Below are 16613 nucleotides of genomic sequence, written 5' to 3'. Positions count from 1 at the left end.
AACCTGGGACGGAGGTTGGGAAGGTAGAACCCGTGGCAGCTTTGGGACCCTAACATTGACATCAGGTTGAAATGGGCATTAGCCTTAAGTGACAGTAGTTCCCTACGAAGCACTCAGAATATTTCAGTTTTGTGGCTGAAACATAAACCAAGCGACCAGAGAAGGGGGGTGTCAAGAAAGCAGGTTGTGTGACTGTGTTTGGGAAGCAGTAACGCATTTATCTAGCACTGTTGCATTTATCTAGCACTGTTGTTTTTGTTTAAATTTTTTCTTTCCCTGAAAGAGCACTTAAGCACACCTAATTTCTCTGTAAGAAAGGTAAGTATTTCAGTTTAACTTGCAAGAAATTGAGGAAGGGGCCAGAACCTGTGAGCAGATTCTTATCCAGTGTGGTATACCTTGGATTATACTTAGTCAATGTTAAATACCTTGGATTATAGGCAGTTTTGATTCCCAGTTTGTATGCATGGAAGATATTCTTTCCTTACGTAGTATTTCCTTTTTAGAATCTAGTGATTTTCTAGATTAAAAAAAAATTGTCACCCTTTCTGAACATTAACTTTCATCTTTCTAGTATTTGCAGCTCTGGCCTTTCAGAGTTTGTTTTGGTTAGAACACAAAGCGTTGTCTTATTCGTTGGTGTTTTTATGTGTTTTAACTAGTGTAGCAGCTTTCAGAGTGCTCAAATTGGAATATGTACTTTCCTGTTACATCAAATGTTACCTCAGTAGAAGACACTAGAAAAAAAAAGTAAAAGTGGTATGTATCTGGAAAAATGTCACACAGTCTTTTTGACATTTACTACTGGGGAATACAATGGTGATGGTGGTGATTCACTAGAAAAGAAAGGACTTTGAACCTTTTCTATACCGGACAAAGCATTTTTGGATTTTGAGACTGAAGAGGGAGAAGGGACTATATGCTTCCATTCATTTATTCTTTCATTTGTGCATTTGTTTGAAGAATATCGAGATCCTACTACACTGGTGGGTGCTGGGAGCAAAACAGACCAAAAATTCCTGTTTCCATGAAGCTCATTCCTAGACAGATAAATACATACTTAGGTAAGATATATAGTGTAGTGATAAGTGATGTGGGAAAAAAAATGAGACAGGGTAATAGGATAATAGGGAGCTGGGGGAGGGGTTAATTTTAGGTGGAGTGCCCTGGGGACGCCACGGGGAGAAGCTGATATTTGAGGGAAGACCTGACACAGGTAAAGGATCTATTCCTGTGGCTCTCTGGAGGAGGAATGCCCCAGGCTAGGGAAGCGAGGGCAAAGACCCTGAGGCAGAAACTGAAGTGGGAGCAGATCATGTGTGGCTGGGAAGAGTATGGACGCTAAGCTTAGCCAGAGAGGCATGATCACTAGGGAACCTAGTAGGAAGTGTGTACCCAGCTCACTGGTTCTAAGATGAGTGGGGTTATTCAGTTGCCCTGGAGTCTTTCCACACCTCTTTCCTCCAACATGACAGCCTTCCCCTCCCCCAATTTGGAAAATTCAGGATGCTCATATAAAGTATTTCAGGAAATTGTCATGAAATAGCTTTCTCAAAAGTAAAAGTTTTTAAATGAGATTGATGATAAAAGGATTTTTCAAAAGAAATTGCTTTCTAAGAAGAGGATCTTTGAATTACTTCAGAATATTTGAAAATGTAGGGAAATGAATTTCCTTTGAAATTTAGACACAGGTCATTAAGGAATATAACCTGGAAGAAGTGTATTAACTCACGTTGTTTTTAATGGTAAAGAATTCCTCTCAATGATTTCTGTGTTGTCCAGCCTAGTTTTAAGTTCCTCAGGGACTGTTCAACTAACTTGTTTGTATATTTTTATAGCATTTTACACGTGTAGAACTTTCTGTGCTGAGTTTTTTATTCCTCAGCTTTGACCTTTCAGACTATTTCTTCAGTTAATTTTATACTAGAAGACTTTTTCTTGGAAAAAAATTTTTTATGATTTTCTTTCAGCTTATCTCCATATTCTTATTACTGAGCTTTCATAAATGTCCTCTTTCATTTTAATTCATCTGAGGAATTTAATATTTTGGCTTTGAAATGCTTTTGTTGGTGAGTTGCATATATGAAAAAGAATTTGTCTTGGCTTGCCTGAAAATCATGAGAAGTTAGGAATTGCGACTTCAGGGTGTGAGTGGAGCTCCTTGGCCGAGAGGAGGCATAGTGATGCTAGTGAGGAGATAGTGTTTTAATGAATTGCATTTCTCTCTCTTGTTCCTTTGGTGAGTTTTTGAAATCACAGTTCCAAATTATAATGTCTTTGATGTCATATCAGCTCATTTGTTCTCATGACTCTGCGTTTTAGTATTCTATATGTCTATAGTTTTGTTGACCTTCACACTGGAAGATGACACTATTGATAGTGATTGCTATCTGGGAGAACCATTTTGGGCGACCAGATTATTACTGTCCTGTTTATCCTTGCCCTTCTAAAGGATCTTTGATTTGTGCCATTTTTTAAGACTGACTTCATTTGCCATTCTCTGTTAGCCCCTGACGACTAAATTTTCAGTACTGTTTTATTCTATTTCTTATAGATTATAGTGGGACCAATCTCATTAGGTTGAATCTACAGCCTATGTTGGTGTTAATCCAGGTATATTAGAGGCAAGTTCAATGTCTGTTTTCTTCAGCAGTTCTAATAGACTTAACATTATTTGGTGATTGTTGTAAAACTCTGAACCCAAGTTTTTTTTTTCGTCCTTAACCCCCACTAGGATTTTATGGTGATTAAGTCCTAATATTTCCATTCATTTTTTTTTTTTCCATTCATTTTTAATGCCCTGAAGAATTGCATGTCTTTAAAAATATAAGTAGATTTTTATTCCACAGACAAGTACTTATAGTTAGACTCCTAATATTTCTTGACCAGGATAGCATTTTATCATTTTTTATGCTCTCAGATAACTGAGAAATACATTAGATTAATTATATAGGAATACAGAATGATACCTTTGTTGGATTGCCCATAATTTTATTTGAGGTTGAGGGAGAAGAGGGGAGAGGTTTGAAAAACAAAAGGATATTCTCTTTTTTTTAAATAAATTTATTTATTTTATTTATTTATTTTTGGCTGAGTTGGGTCCTCGTTGCTGCGCACAGGCTTCTCATTGTGGTGGCTTCTTGTGTTGCGGAGCACGGGCTCTAGGCGCGCGGGCTCTAGGCAGGTGGGCTTCAGTGTTTGTGGCATGCAGGCTCGGTAGTTGTGGCTCACGGTCTCTAGAGTGCAGGCTTAGTAGTTGTGGTGCACGGGCTTAGTTGCTCCGTGGCATGTGGCATCTTCCCGGACCAGGGATCCAACCCGTGTCTCCTGCATTGGCAGGCGGATTCGCAACCACTGCACCACCAGGGAAGCCCCAAGAATATTCTCTTAAGTGGCCAAAATTAATTTTATAAAAATAGTTTCAAAGTATGATACACTTCCTTACCTCAAGTAATTAAGGAACACAATTTTATATTTTCTTGGTAACTACAGAGTTTCATTGAAATTGAACTTTATTTATAGTTATAATAATAGGAGATACCCTAGAGCTTATTCTCTTGAGTTAGGCCCAGAGAAGAGTTTTTATTACCTAGTTCTCCCCTCTTTTGCTTCCGCTTGCTCTTATAAAAAGTAGAGTGCAGGACTTCCCTGGTGGCACAGTGGTTAGGAATCCGCCTGCCAATGCTTGGGGACATGGGTTCAAGCCCTGGTCCGGGAAGATCCCATCTGCTGCAGAGCAACTAAGCCCACGTGCCACAACTACTGAGCCTGCGCTCTAGAGCCCACGAGCCTAGAGCCTGTGCTCGCTGCAACTAGAGAAAGCCCACGAGCAACAACGAAGACCCAACGCAGCCAAAAAAAAAAAAAGTAGAGTGCAGTGGATAAAGTTGGATGACCTTTTGGACATTGTAACGTGGCTACTTTTTTGAAAAATTAAATCAGAGGTGGAAGTGGCTTTTTCAAGTTGCTTTCTTGCTGTTAGTAAAATTGTCAACTTTAATTTTTAGTTACTGTTTTTTGACTTTTTAGTAGCAGCCTTCAAAACATCATTTGATTTTAGCTAAGAAGTCACTTAGAGCTGTTGTTTCAGTCCACTCCTTGTCACTTGAAATGTCACCATCTTGTGGATTTTTAAGATATTGTCTCATCAGAGCATTAAAAGAAGGTTGTGATTTTGCAGCTGAAAGCACATCTGGAGCTTTGCTCCTTGGACGTTTTGGCACTGGTCACACCTTGGGGCTCATTGATTATTTGCATAAGATACATGCTGTATTGCCATCTTGCTAGCTGTCATTTTTCTATCAGATACGTTAAAAAAGTTAATACCAAATCCCTGTAATGTAGTTTTGGATGAAAACCCTAAATAATCATTTCCTGAAACCCTATGGTGGTGCTCATTTTTTAGTTTCATCAGAATCACTTAAAACTTCGGTTAAAAATATATATTTTTCAGTCCCATTCCAGAGCTACTGAGAGAGACTCTTTAGATGTTAGGACAGGGTATCTAGATTATAAGCATATCAGGTGATTCTAATATTTTAACCAGGTTTGGAATCCATTTCTTGTAAAACATATTCATGATAAAAATCACGTTTCTAACGTTTCCTAAGAGATTGCTGAGTTATTTACTTTAATACTTTTATTATTTGCAGTGTTAAAAGGACCTGAATAAAGTCTGCTCAAACCTCCTGCTGTGAACCAGCAGAACTTTTGAACAGGTGAGTTTTGAAGGGAAGCACAAAGCCTGAGGGCTTATGCAAACAAATAATTTTTGCTTTTAAGGCTCCGGTTATTTTTGTCCTATTATTTCTCCTGAAGTTATAGATAGTAGATAGAAACTTCTCTGGTACCACTCAGATCCCTTATGAACCGTGAGAATAATCATACCCTTTCTGCATTGATCCTGGTGTGAATTTGTGTCTTAAATTGTCATAATGATTTTTTGATGGCATGAAACAGGAAGAGGAGTGCTTTGAGGGGAAGGGTAAGGAGGTACCTGAAGGCACCCAAGAGCAGCTGGCTTCATGAAGGACATGAACCAGAAACCCCATGGGAAGCATTCAGGAGACACGGTGGTCCAGAGAGCACTTTTCTCCTTGCTGGCTAGTAGGTGTCATCTCTTGTCTCTTTATATCTTGCTTTAGTTGTCTTTCCACACTCTGGTCTTTTCTGCTTTAACAAAAACAGAAGAAAATTGCTACTTCATTCTTGGAGCCACATAGAAACTCAAGCTCTAGTGCCACTAGCCAAACTGGTTATTAGCTCAGTGTCCCCACTTCATATTCCTGGGAGGGAAAATTAGATTGGTTGAACTTGGTCCAAATTTCCATTATTGGTCCAATTAGTGTGGCCATGGGGTTGGGATCTTGAAAGGTCCCACTCCTAAGAGTGGGGGCAGGTCTCAGAGGAGGTGGAATGTAGCCTTTTTGAGGCAGAATCCCACAGAAGCTTCTAGATTTTTTTCCTTTTCCTAGAAAAATGCCTGTGTATATCTTGTCAGTTTCAATTTCCATGTCCTGAAGAGTTAAAATATATGCGTATCTTTTCGGTGAAATGAGGCCTAGTAGGTCTCACCAAGCATTCTTGGAACTTCCTAGTGCAGTGTTTAACAAACCTTCTTGATTTGGGGGTTCAGAGGACCGTCTAGGGTAAAGGCTTAGTAAATGATCATAAGCAAATAAGACACTTAGTTTGTGGAAAAATTCATTGTTTATTTATTTTTCATTGATTGCTATTATAAATTTTAATTTCTGTGTACTTTTTACAGTATTAAGTAACACTTGATTATGAGGAAGCCATAGAGAATTTGAAGGGTAGGACTTCTATATATGAATCTATATTCACATTATTTGAGTGGTAGCAGGGACTTTCACTTTTGGGAAAGGATCAGGGAGACAGTATAAACTTTTGTATTACATGTTTTTGTATACTAGAATTATTAGGTAATATTGAGGCAAACTTTTTAAAAAATTATTTATTTTTGGCTGTGTTGGATCTTCCTTGCTGGGTGCGTGCTTTCTCTAGTGGCAGCCAGCGGGGGCTAGTCTTCGTTGCGGTGTATCGGCTCCTCATTGCGTTGGCTTTTCTTGTAGCGGAGCATGGGCTCTAGGCACGCGGGCTTCTGTAGTTGTGGCTTGCGGGCTCTAGAGCGCAGGCTCAGTAGTTGTGGTGCACGGGCTTTGTTGCTCCGCGGCATGTGGGAACTTCCCAGACCAGGGCTTGAACCCTTGTCGCCTGCATTGGCAGGCGGATTCTTAACCACTGCGCCACCAGGGAAGCCCTGCAAACTTTTTTTTTTAATGGAGCATTTTGAAGTTCCCTTTATTTTTGTTTGTAGCTTGTATGTACTTGGTAGCATCTAATTGCTTAAGTCATTTTTTATAACTCACATCTTGTTATGTTAGTATATCAGTGTATCCAGATTTTGATGCAAAGCATAGGAATTATTAATCAAAGTGATCTATTATAGAATGATGTATGGAATGACAGACCACAGATGTGACCTCCTATGATTTTTTTTTTTTTTCCAGCCAAGGTTTCTTTAGCAGATTGCAGCTAAATTGATTTATAAGGTGGAAGAGTCCTTTCTCATATTGTACATATTCTTTAACCTGGATGTTGAGGTAAAGCATATGTAGGGCTTTGTGTGGCTTAAAAAGATTTCCACATAATCAGTGTAAAACTTTCACAGGCTCTGGGCATCCCTCTCTGGAAAAGATTGGCTTGTGGTGAGATTATCAAATGATATGGTAATGTTTATGGCATTGTAATTTTTCCTTGAATAGTTAAGTGGTTGCTAATTTTATTCTCCTTTCACCAAAAGGGGGAAAAAAAGAGAAACATTTATATATTGTTCAGAAGCAGTGGGGAGAATGGCAGTAACAGTAATAGCTTTTTCTTGTAGTGATATTGTGGCCAGTATGTTCTTTGGGAACAAAGCTCCTTTTATTCTAGTTGTCCTGAACCTGGAGGAAGTCTTGGGAGCTCTGGCCACTTCAGTATTGGTCCTTTGCTTGCAGAGACTGACAAAGAATTGGCAGAGGTACTGTCTTGGTACTTAATTGGCAAATCATGGCTCAGTCCTTGAAGAGATGGTTACATCCAGATTTCATGGTTAGCCCCTTGGGAATTGAGATGTTGTTACCCAAATCGTGGCCAGTTGAGTAAACTGGATGAAGCCATCTTGCAAGATCAGTGGGTCAGAGAGCCTTAATTCATGTTCTGGAATCTGACACTCTTTAATCTTTCATATTACTTCTGTCATTGTTAATGAAGTTTCTGATAGTGTGTTATGAGAAGATACACTCTTCCTCAACTAGAGAGCTCACTGTATTGCTTAATTGAGTGATGCAGACGGGTAGAAGTTGGAGGATAGTGGAAAAGAGAAGGAGATTGGAAAAAGGAGAAAAAGGACTTCCACAAAATGAATTCCCCTGAAAATTGCAAAGATATGGGGAAAAAAAAAAAAGGTAACCATGCAGTTTTGAGCACTATGTCAGTATGTAGAGAAAAAGCTTGTGGCTATTAAGCAGAGAAATGTGGGGTTAATTTTCTGTCATTTACTACCTGTAACTTTAGATAAATAAGTTAACCTCTTGGAGGCTTATTTTCCTTACTGTAAAGTATATCCCATGGTGATTTGGGAATTAAAAGTAAAATGCCCAATACAATGCCTGGCACATAGTAAATAAATGGTAGCGGTTACGATTGTTATTGCTATGTAAATAGATACATTTTGATTGTAAAATGTCATCTTTATAATTTGAATAGAGGCCTTGGTGGGTTCTGTTTTTAAGTCTTCTGTCTTTTTTTTTTGTTTTCAATCCAACAAATATTTGAATACCTGCTTCGTTCCAGGTGCTGGGCTAGCCATAGTGGTGAACAAAACACCTATCTTCATGGGACTTACAGCCTAGTGGTAGAGGCAGTCAAGAAATCATAAAAGTAAATTTCAAATCTCTGTCCTTGGAAAAGATACATTTTTAAAACCCTAGATATTCTTTGAATAAGTGTCCTATTTGGATCTTGGTGTTCTTGTTGTTAGGGATATTTTATGCCTCTTGATATGCTTTCCAGGGTATGTGTGTTTGCTTTATGTTAATTTATGTATTTCTTTTATTTGTCATTTTTTCCTCTTTCTCTGAGATAGATGTTCGCAACTTTTTATCTTAGGACTCCTTTACCTTCTTAAGAGTTAGAGGACCCCAAAGAGCTTTTGATTTTTCAGTTATATCTATCTTATGATATTGAGAAATTTTAAATGGTTTATTAATTTAAAATAGCAGTAGTTTCTTTACATGTTAACATAAATATATTTTAATGAAAAATACCTATTTTCTAAAACATTTCTAAAAAAATTTGCTGAGAAGAGTGACACTGTTTTACCTTTTCACAAATTGCTTTTTATGACTTGCTTTGTAGAAGGCAGCTGGATTCTCACAGCTGCTTCTGCATTCAACCCGTTGCTGTTTATTGTATTAGTTGAAGTCTGTGCAGGAGATTGATCCTCACAGAGATGTGTATGTAGTTGGAAAAGGGAGGAATATTTTAAGAGCTTTTTCAGATAATTGCAGATTTTCTTTGATATTACACTAAAATTAGACAAGTAGTAGTTTATAAAGGTTAGTTGCAATGTGAAATTTGAATTATATCAGTGCACTTTTATATTCCATTACGTTAAAATCTATTGGTCTATCTTGTGCATTAAATGGATATTTTATATTATGCAGTATCAAAAAAACACATTCATTAATATCAACACCCATCAGAAAAGCCGTTACTTATTGGAAAGTATAAGTACTAGAAAAACTTGTCAAGCTCATGGTAATGAATAGAAGTTTTCTAAAATTTTAGCTTTTGCTTGAAAGCTCAAGTTTTATAATTGGCAACAAGTGCTATCAATTGTTTTCCTTAAAGTGACAGTCTTGTTTCATTCATTTTTGAAAAAAAGGTCTGCTATATACCCAGGTCTGGATAATTTAATTTGTGTGTCAGCTCTTTCAAATCAACATGTTGTTTCATGAGCAGAAGCAGTTAACTGTCACATAAATGCTTTTCTTTGAGACTTTGGTGTGCAGCTGAAGTGCTTTATGTGTACTTCTCATTTCATCACATTAAGAATATTAGAAAGCTGTGTACACAGGGACCAAGATTAATAAAAATTAATAGTTTTTACTGCTTTATCAAGGGCATTGTTAAGTAAACCTGGCTTTTTTTCCTCTCTTGTGAATATACGGCACATGGCAGTGAAGACTACTGTAGTTTGGTGCCATTAATTTGAATGGTGCTAAGGTGCCGGCAGTTTTACCCATGATTAGTGCAGTGCCAACATAGTGAAAAATGCAAAGAATATCTTAGTATTAACAGTTTTGCCATCTTGGATATCTTGAAAGTGTTTCGGGGAATTGCTGCTCTGGGGAGTGGAACATTTTTTCAGTATACATTTATATATATTGATATTACGTTGACTTTTAAAAAGAGTTTTCAAAAAAAAAGGAGTTGTTTGAAATAGAAACTGGAATAAACATATCATTGAGGATTTTTAGATTTCAGTGAGGGTTTTTAATTCTGGGTAGATACAGATTTATTCATAAGTTGCAATCAGTTATAAAATACTCTTCTAAAATGGTCCCATAAAAATAGTCTTCTGCACCAGCGCTGTCCCACAGAATTTTCTGCTGTGATGGAAATGTTCTATAAATCTGCACTGTCAAATACTGCAGCCACTAGCCACATGTGACTGTGGAGCACTTGACATGTGGTTCGTGTGACTGAGGGAATCGCATTTTTTAAAATGTAAAAAACCTTTACTTTTTTATTACAACTCAAGTCCTCTTATTTTTACAGGTTTTATTTTTAAGAACAGTTTTAGATTCACAGAGAAATTGAGAAGATAGTACAGAGAGCTCCCATGTATACCACACCCAGGTTTTGTATTGTTAACGTCTTACATTACTGTTGTCCATTTGTTACAATTAGTTAGCCAGTATTGCTTATTAACTAAGTCCATAGTTTATTCAGATTTCGTTAGTTTTCCTGAGTTTATTTTTCTCTGTCAGGATCCCATCCAGGACATCATATTACATTTAGTCAGTTATCCATAGGCTCCTCTTGGCTGTGATAGTTTCTCAGAATTCCCTGTTTTTAACAATCTTGACAGTTTTGAGGAGTATTGATTAAGCGTTCTGTAGAATGCCTCTCTGTTGGAATTTGTGTGATTTTTTTCTCCTGGTTATGGGTCATGGGTTTTTGGGAGGAAGACCACAGAGGCAAAGTGCCATTTTCATCACATCATATCAAGAGCATATACTGATTTATAACTGTTAATATTGACTGATTATCACTGTTAACATTAACTTTGATACTTGGTTGACTTTCATACTTTGTCAGGTTTGTCCACTGTAAAGTTACTCTCCTCCCTCCCCCACAAGGAACTAGATTTTAAATTTTAATTAATTTAACTTGATATAGCCACATACGGTTAATGGGTACTATATAAGATGGCACAGTTCTAGAGAGTGTTTCTCAGTTTTAAATATTATCCAAAACTTTATTTAACATCAATTTTAATAGATTTAAAGAAAGGCAGTTTAACATAAAAGAAATATAAAATGTTAGTCTTGAAATGCATTGCTTTTTCAGGGAGGCAGTCTACTTTTAGTAAGCTTAGTCTTTTTAAAAATTAACTTTCTGAGGTTTAATTTATATACAATAAAATGCCTTCATTTTAAGTATACTTGTATTAAGTGTACATCTTGATGAGTTTTGACAAGTGTATATACTTATGGGACCAAAACCACAGTAAAGATAGGTAACATTTTCATCACTCCCAGAACTTTCCTCCTTCTTTTTTGCAGTCATTTCCCCTCTCCCACCACTGATTTGTTTTCTGTGACTATAGATAATTTTGCCTCTTCTACAATTTTATATAAATGGAATTATTCAGTATGTATTCTTTTTGGGTCTGGCTTCTTTTGCTCAGCGTAATATTTGTGATACATCCATGATGCGGCATGTATCAGTAATTATGTGTGTTTATTGATGAGGATATTCCAAGGTATGGTCATTATAATGGTGTTTATCCATTTATCTTGCTTTGTGGCTGTTAGGAATAAAGTTGACCTTAGTTTCATGGCAATGGGTAGTGATTCAGACTGTTTTGGATTGCAGTGTTTATTTCAACACTGTAAATTAGGAATTTAAATTCTTTAGGATGAGGAGAAAAGCAACAGAGCATCTATAATTTTTTGAAGATATTCCATGAAAAGGATAATTAACATAGAAATAAATAGTATTTTGCAAAGTTTCATATAAAAATGTGCGATCCAGATAGATGTAGACAATTCGGGCTTCCTGGGAGTGAGGGGAGTTCTTCGTCAGTTGCTTTTTTGTTTGTTTTTTTTTTTTGACGTACGTGGGCCTCTCACTGTTGTGACCTCTCCTGTTGCGGAGCACAGGCTCCAGACGCACAGGCCCAGCGGCCATGGCTCACAGGCCCAGCCACTCCGCGGCATGTGGGATCTTCCTGGACCGGGGCACGAACCCGTGTCCCCTGCATCGGCAGGTGGACTCTCAACCACTGCGCCACCAGAGAAGTCCTGTCAGTTCTTTAAGATAAATGTTTAGTAATAAAGTGAATAATGGAAGCCTGATTTTGTTCCATGAAGTTTTATCATTAGATATGTTAACAGATCGTATTTTAAAAATTATTTTTAAAAGTTTGCATGTTTAAAAATGAAGACATCTGGTATTGTCATACAGATGGGTGCAGAAGGAAAATGTGTTTTCTGCTATAATAGATGGGAGGAGAATTTCCTTTTATTTTTGTACCTTAAAATTGTTTTTTTAAACCGGGTTAACGTTCCAAAGAAGTTAACTTTCTTTGACATTTATGTTTGGGCTGTAAAAATATTTCAAACGGGAGGTCTTGTGGATGTTAAGATACACATTGTTGTTAAAGTAATTGAAGAATATTACTGCAAATTATGGAAATAGAAAAAAATCATTAATCCCACCTCATGAACATTTCTTTATTTTTATGTTCTCTTTGTCTATTTATGACATAGTTGGCCCTCTGTATCCACGGGTTCCATATTCTTGGATGTGGAAGGCTGAGTGTAAAGGATTTGAGCATCCCTGGATTTTGGTATCCACAGAGGGTCTTGGAACCAGTCCCCCTCGGGTACCAAGGGTTGACTGTATGTATAATTATACTTTTGTGTGCAGACATTATTGTACCTGTAGTCTGTTGAGTGAATGTGCTGTTTTTACAAGATTGCTTACTGTCTTATACAATTATAAGTGATGTGCTATATGTGGTTCCCCTCTCATGGTTGGACCTTTCTTTCATTGTTTCACTTAGACTTTTACTGAAGTTTGAAAAAAATGCATCTGAGACCTACATAATTTTAGCCTAGTGACTGAGTCTTGGTTCATTTGAATGTGGACTTGTTTATGGTCTTAAAAGAGTCGACAGATTTACAGATTATTTTATCAAGATAGTGGTACAAAAATTTTTTAATGACAGAAATTTAAGTAGGGAGTGAATTTAATATTTGTTATCAGAAGATTTGCATTTAAAATAGTTTTGTTTAATGTCTATTAAAATATTTTTAATCGTACTTGGTTTTTTTCCCTCTAGCTAAATCATTTATGGTTTATTTTAACCTTTTTAAAATTGAGGTATAAGATATAGTAAATATGTGCACAAATCTGAAGTGTATAGTTGGAAAATTGTTTTTTAAAGATTTATTATTTATTTATTTAATTTATTTTTGGCTGCATCAGATCTTAGTTGCGGTGTGCGGGATCGTCGTTGTGACACGCAGGCTTCTCTCTAGTTGTGGCATGCGGGTTTTCTCTTCTCTAGTTGTGGTGAGTGGATTCCAGGGCGCGTGGGCTCTGTAGTTTGCAGTGTGCGAGCTCAGTAGTTGTGGCATGCAGGCTTAGTTGCCCTGCAGCACGTGGGATCTTAGTTCCCTGACCAGGGATCGAACCCGCGTCCCCACATTGTAAGGCACATTCTTTACCACTGGACCACCAGGTAAGTCCTTGGAAAATTTTTTACATGTGCATATAGTTCTGTAGTCACCACCTAAATCAAGATAGTGAGCATTTATAGCACCCCAAGAGATTCCATTGTCTTCTTCCCAGTAAGTAGTCCCTACTTCCATGGTGAGCAGTGTTCTGACATCTGTCAAAATTGATAATTTTTCCTGTTGAACATTACAGGAATCATATAGTATATATTCTTTGGTGACTGGCTTCTTTTGCTGGATACAATGTCTGAGATTCATGTAATGTTGCAGTTATCAGTAGTTGGTTCTTTTCTTTTTTGTTGGTGAGTATTTTGTTGTATAAATATACTACAATTAAAAAAATTTATTTTGAAATAATTTCAAACTTACAGAAAAGTTGCAAAAAATTACTTAGACTTTCCATATGCCCTTCACCCAGTTTGGTCACCAGTTCTTTTTTTGTTTGTTTTTGTCTTTTTCCGGTATGTGGGCCTCTCACTGCTGTGGCCTCTCCCGCCGCGGAGCACAGGCTCCAGATGTGCAGGCCCAGCAGCCATGGCCCACGGGCCCAGCCACTCCGCGGCATGCGGGATCCTCCCGGACTGGGGCATGAACCCCCGTCCCCTGCATTGGCAGGCGGACTCTCAACCACTGCGCCACCAGGGAAGCCCACTAGTTTTTTTTTTTTTTTTTGGTCGCGCGGCATGCTGGATCTTAGTTCCCCATCCAGGGATTGAACCTGTGCCCCCTAAAGTGGAAGCACAGAGTCCTAACCACTGGGCCACCAGGGAATTCCCTGGTCACCAGTTTTTAACATTTCCTTGTATTTACTTTATCTTTCATTTTCTTTTTTCTTTCTCCTTATATGCAATATGTATGTATATAATTTTTGATATAATTTTAAATTTATGTATTTTTTTCTGTTCCATTGAGAGTTCATTACAGACCTCATGCTCCTTTTCCTCTAAATATTTTAGTGTTACCTTGTAAGGATAAGAACATTCTTGTGCATAATCACAGTAAAAATTTCAGAATCATAAAAAAGTAACATTGATACAATACCATTGTCTAATCCATAGCTCCTATTCAAATTATTCTATTTGTCTCTTTAATGTGTCTTATAGCATATTTTTTGCTGGTTCAGGATGGAGTTAAGCATCATACTTGCACTTCGTTTTTATATCTCTGTAGTCTCCCTTAATCTGGGATGGTTCTTCAGCGTTTGTCTTTTATGACATTGGTATTTTTGGTGACTGTGGTTGATTGATTTTATGTCTGTCCATTTGGGCTTATCTGATTTTTTTTCAAGATTAATTTCAGTTTATGCATTATTGTTAGGAATATAACATTAGTGATGCCGTGTTCTCCTTAGTGTATTACATCAGGAAACACATGGTGTCAGTTTGTCTCATTATTAATGATGTTACCTAACTCAGTAATAGCCAGATGGAAGAGATGCATAGGGCAAGGTATGTGGGAAGGGATGCAGAGCTTCACAGCGCTTTGGTGTGCCATCGTTTCCACACCTTCACCAACCTTGAAGCTCTCCTGTATTTGTTTATTCATTCATCTGTTGATGGACATTTGTGTTGATAAACATAATAGACAAATGTCAGGTTTTGGTAGTTATGAATAAAGCTACTATGAATATCTTATACTCTTCTTGTAGTAGAAATTTTCCTTGCATGTATGTCTAGCAGTGGATGGTGCGATCGCTGGATAGGTGTATGTTTAGATGTAATAGATATTACCAAAGTGGTTGAACTAATTTGCAGGAGTGGAGTTATTAATTTTGTGTTTTTTGTTGTTGTTGCGGGGGTGTGCTGCACCCCACGGCTTGTGGGATCTTAGTTCCCCAACCAGGGATTGAACCCTCGTCCTCAAAAGTGAAAGAGCAGGGTCCTGACCCCTGGACTGCCAGGGAATTCCCCAGTTTTGTGTTACCTTAATCAGATTTGGCTAAGATAAAAATGGCTGTTTGTTGGAATGGGCACAGAACTATTTGGTACATGTGAAGAGTGCTAGAGGAGTAGCTCTTTTTCCGCTTTTGGGAAAATAGAGGTTGGGAAGGTGGAGGCAGATTCAGGTTCCTTGGTGTTCATTCTGTGTTAGTCTTTTTTTTTTTTTTTTTTTTTTTGCGGTACGCGGGCCTCTTACTGCTGTGGCCTCTCCCGCCGCGGAGCACAGGCTCCCGACGCACAGGCCCAGCGGCCATGGCTCACGGGCCCAGCGCTCCACGGCATGTGGGATCCTCCCGGACCAGGGCACGAACCCGTGTCCCCTGCATCGGCAGGCGGACCCTCAACCACTGCGCCACCAGGGAAGCCCTCTGTGTTAGTCTTTGACAGACCACATGCATGGTACCAGTTGGACTTCATTCCAGGTTTGCCATAGTTTTTTTTCTGGGTAATTTTTACATACCCATGTAAGGGAGATTTGCAGTAGTAGATACTGTTTATAAGAAAGATTCAGGGGGTTTTCAAAGGAGTATGTGTTTTGAATTGTTAGTATAATAGTGGTAGCTAATCAGTATATCAAGACTTCTCCTGGAAGCAATATCGGGAACACTTTCAGAGTAAAACTTTCATAATTAGCCATTATGCCGGATTTTGATTCTGCTTTGGCTTCTCCTGGCTGTCTTTGTCCAGACAGAACTTACTACGTAGATCCATAGCTCGCTCATGTTGATAGTGATTGCGCGTGGCCCAGGAGACATCTGACTCCTCAGCATCGTGCCAGGTTGTGTGAGGCCAGGGTCTCCCTTTTCTTTGTTGCAAACCCAGCAGTAAGAAAAGGCTAGGTTGATTTCTTCTCTTTCTTCACCCTTGAACATGTACTCATGTACACACAGAGTGATAGATGAGGTCCCAAAGAGAAGCTGAGGATGTCAGGAAAACTAGAAAAATATACAGAAAAAAGAAAAATACGTATATACTAGTAATCAGAGATAAAATAATTGCTAGTGAGGAGTGATGTAGCGTAGAGTTTTAAAAGTTGACAAAAAGGCCAGATTCAATAAACTTCATTGTCAGCACAGGATGCAGTTCATTGAAGAAGACCAACTTTTCTGGTATTAAACTGCAGACGAAATATATTACTTGAATTCACTTATAAGGAATTTTTGAATAGTGGACAAGGGTCTGAAATATGTAGAAATATTCTCTCAGCTGTTTTTAAGTCAACTCTATTTAAAATTTGAGGGTAGACCTTTCTCTGAGGTCCTTATCTTAGAATTGGAGTAGCCAAAGGAGAATAGAGGCCAAAATAGGGAGGTTGAGAGTGTTATTACCTCTCCATGTGTTTAAACTATTCAAAGTATGTTTTTCAGTGATGTTAAGGTAACTGAAGCCCATCTTGCCCTGATAATTTACCTTCCCTTTATCCCTCTTAGGTATCAGTACTGTTTTCCTGCACAGTGGGTAGGTGAATCAGCAGACGGTATCAGGATCTTCATCCTCTTCCATTCACATGCCTGTTCTGTTTCTTTACTCAGATGACCATTCAGCCTGAAATGCTCCTGTTGTCTCTTTGTAATTATTAATATCTCTTTCACACAAACATTTTCTGGCTTAGATGATAGATTAGGTATAGTCACTT

General features: G+C 37.9%; 1 protein-coding gene across 6 annotated transcripts in view; it reads left to right on the top strand.

The window, feature by feature from the left end:
- The window catches only part of GIGYF2 (GRB10 interacting GYF protein 2), a 126658-nt gene that overhangs the window by 700 nt on the left and 109345 nt on the right, over positions 1–16613 (top strand). For 4 of the 6 annotated variants that reach the window (XM_032636946.1, XM_032636941.1, XM_032636947.1 and 1 more), the window contains exon 2: positions 4653–4718. The gene's annotated coding sequence lies outside the window, so the exon portion shown is untranslated. Of the gene's footprint in view, positions 1–4652; positions 4719–4983; positions 5107–12065; positions 12198–16613 lie in introns of those variants that run through there. The other 2 variants (XM_032636942.1, XM_032636943.1) reach the window with 2 other exon arrangements.

Source organism: Phocoena sinus, chromosome 7, assembly GCF_008692025.1.
Source record: "Phocoena sinus isolate mPhoSin1 chromosome 7, mPhoSin1.pri, whole genome shotgun sequence".
Lineage (NCBI taxonomy): Eukaryota > Metazoa > Chordata > Mammalia > Artiodactyla > Phocoenidae > Phocoena > Phocoena sinus.
The sequence above is the reverse complement of the archived record's forward strand: the minus strand, read 5'-3'. Positions and strand labels throughout refer to the sequence as shown.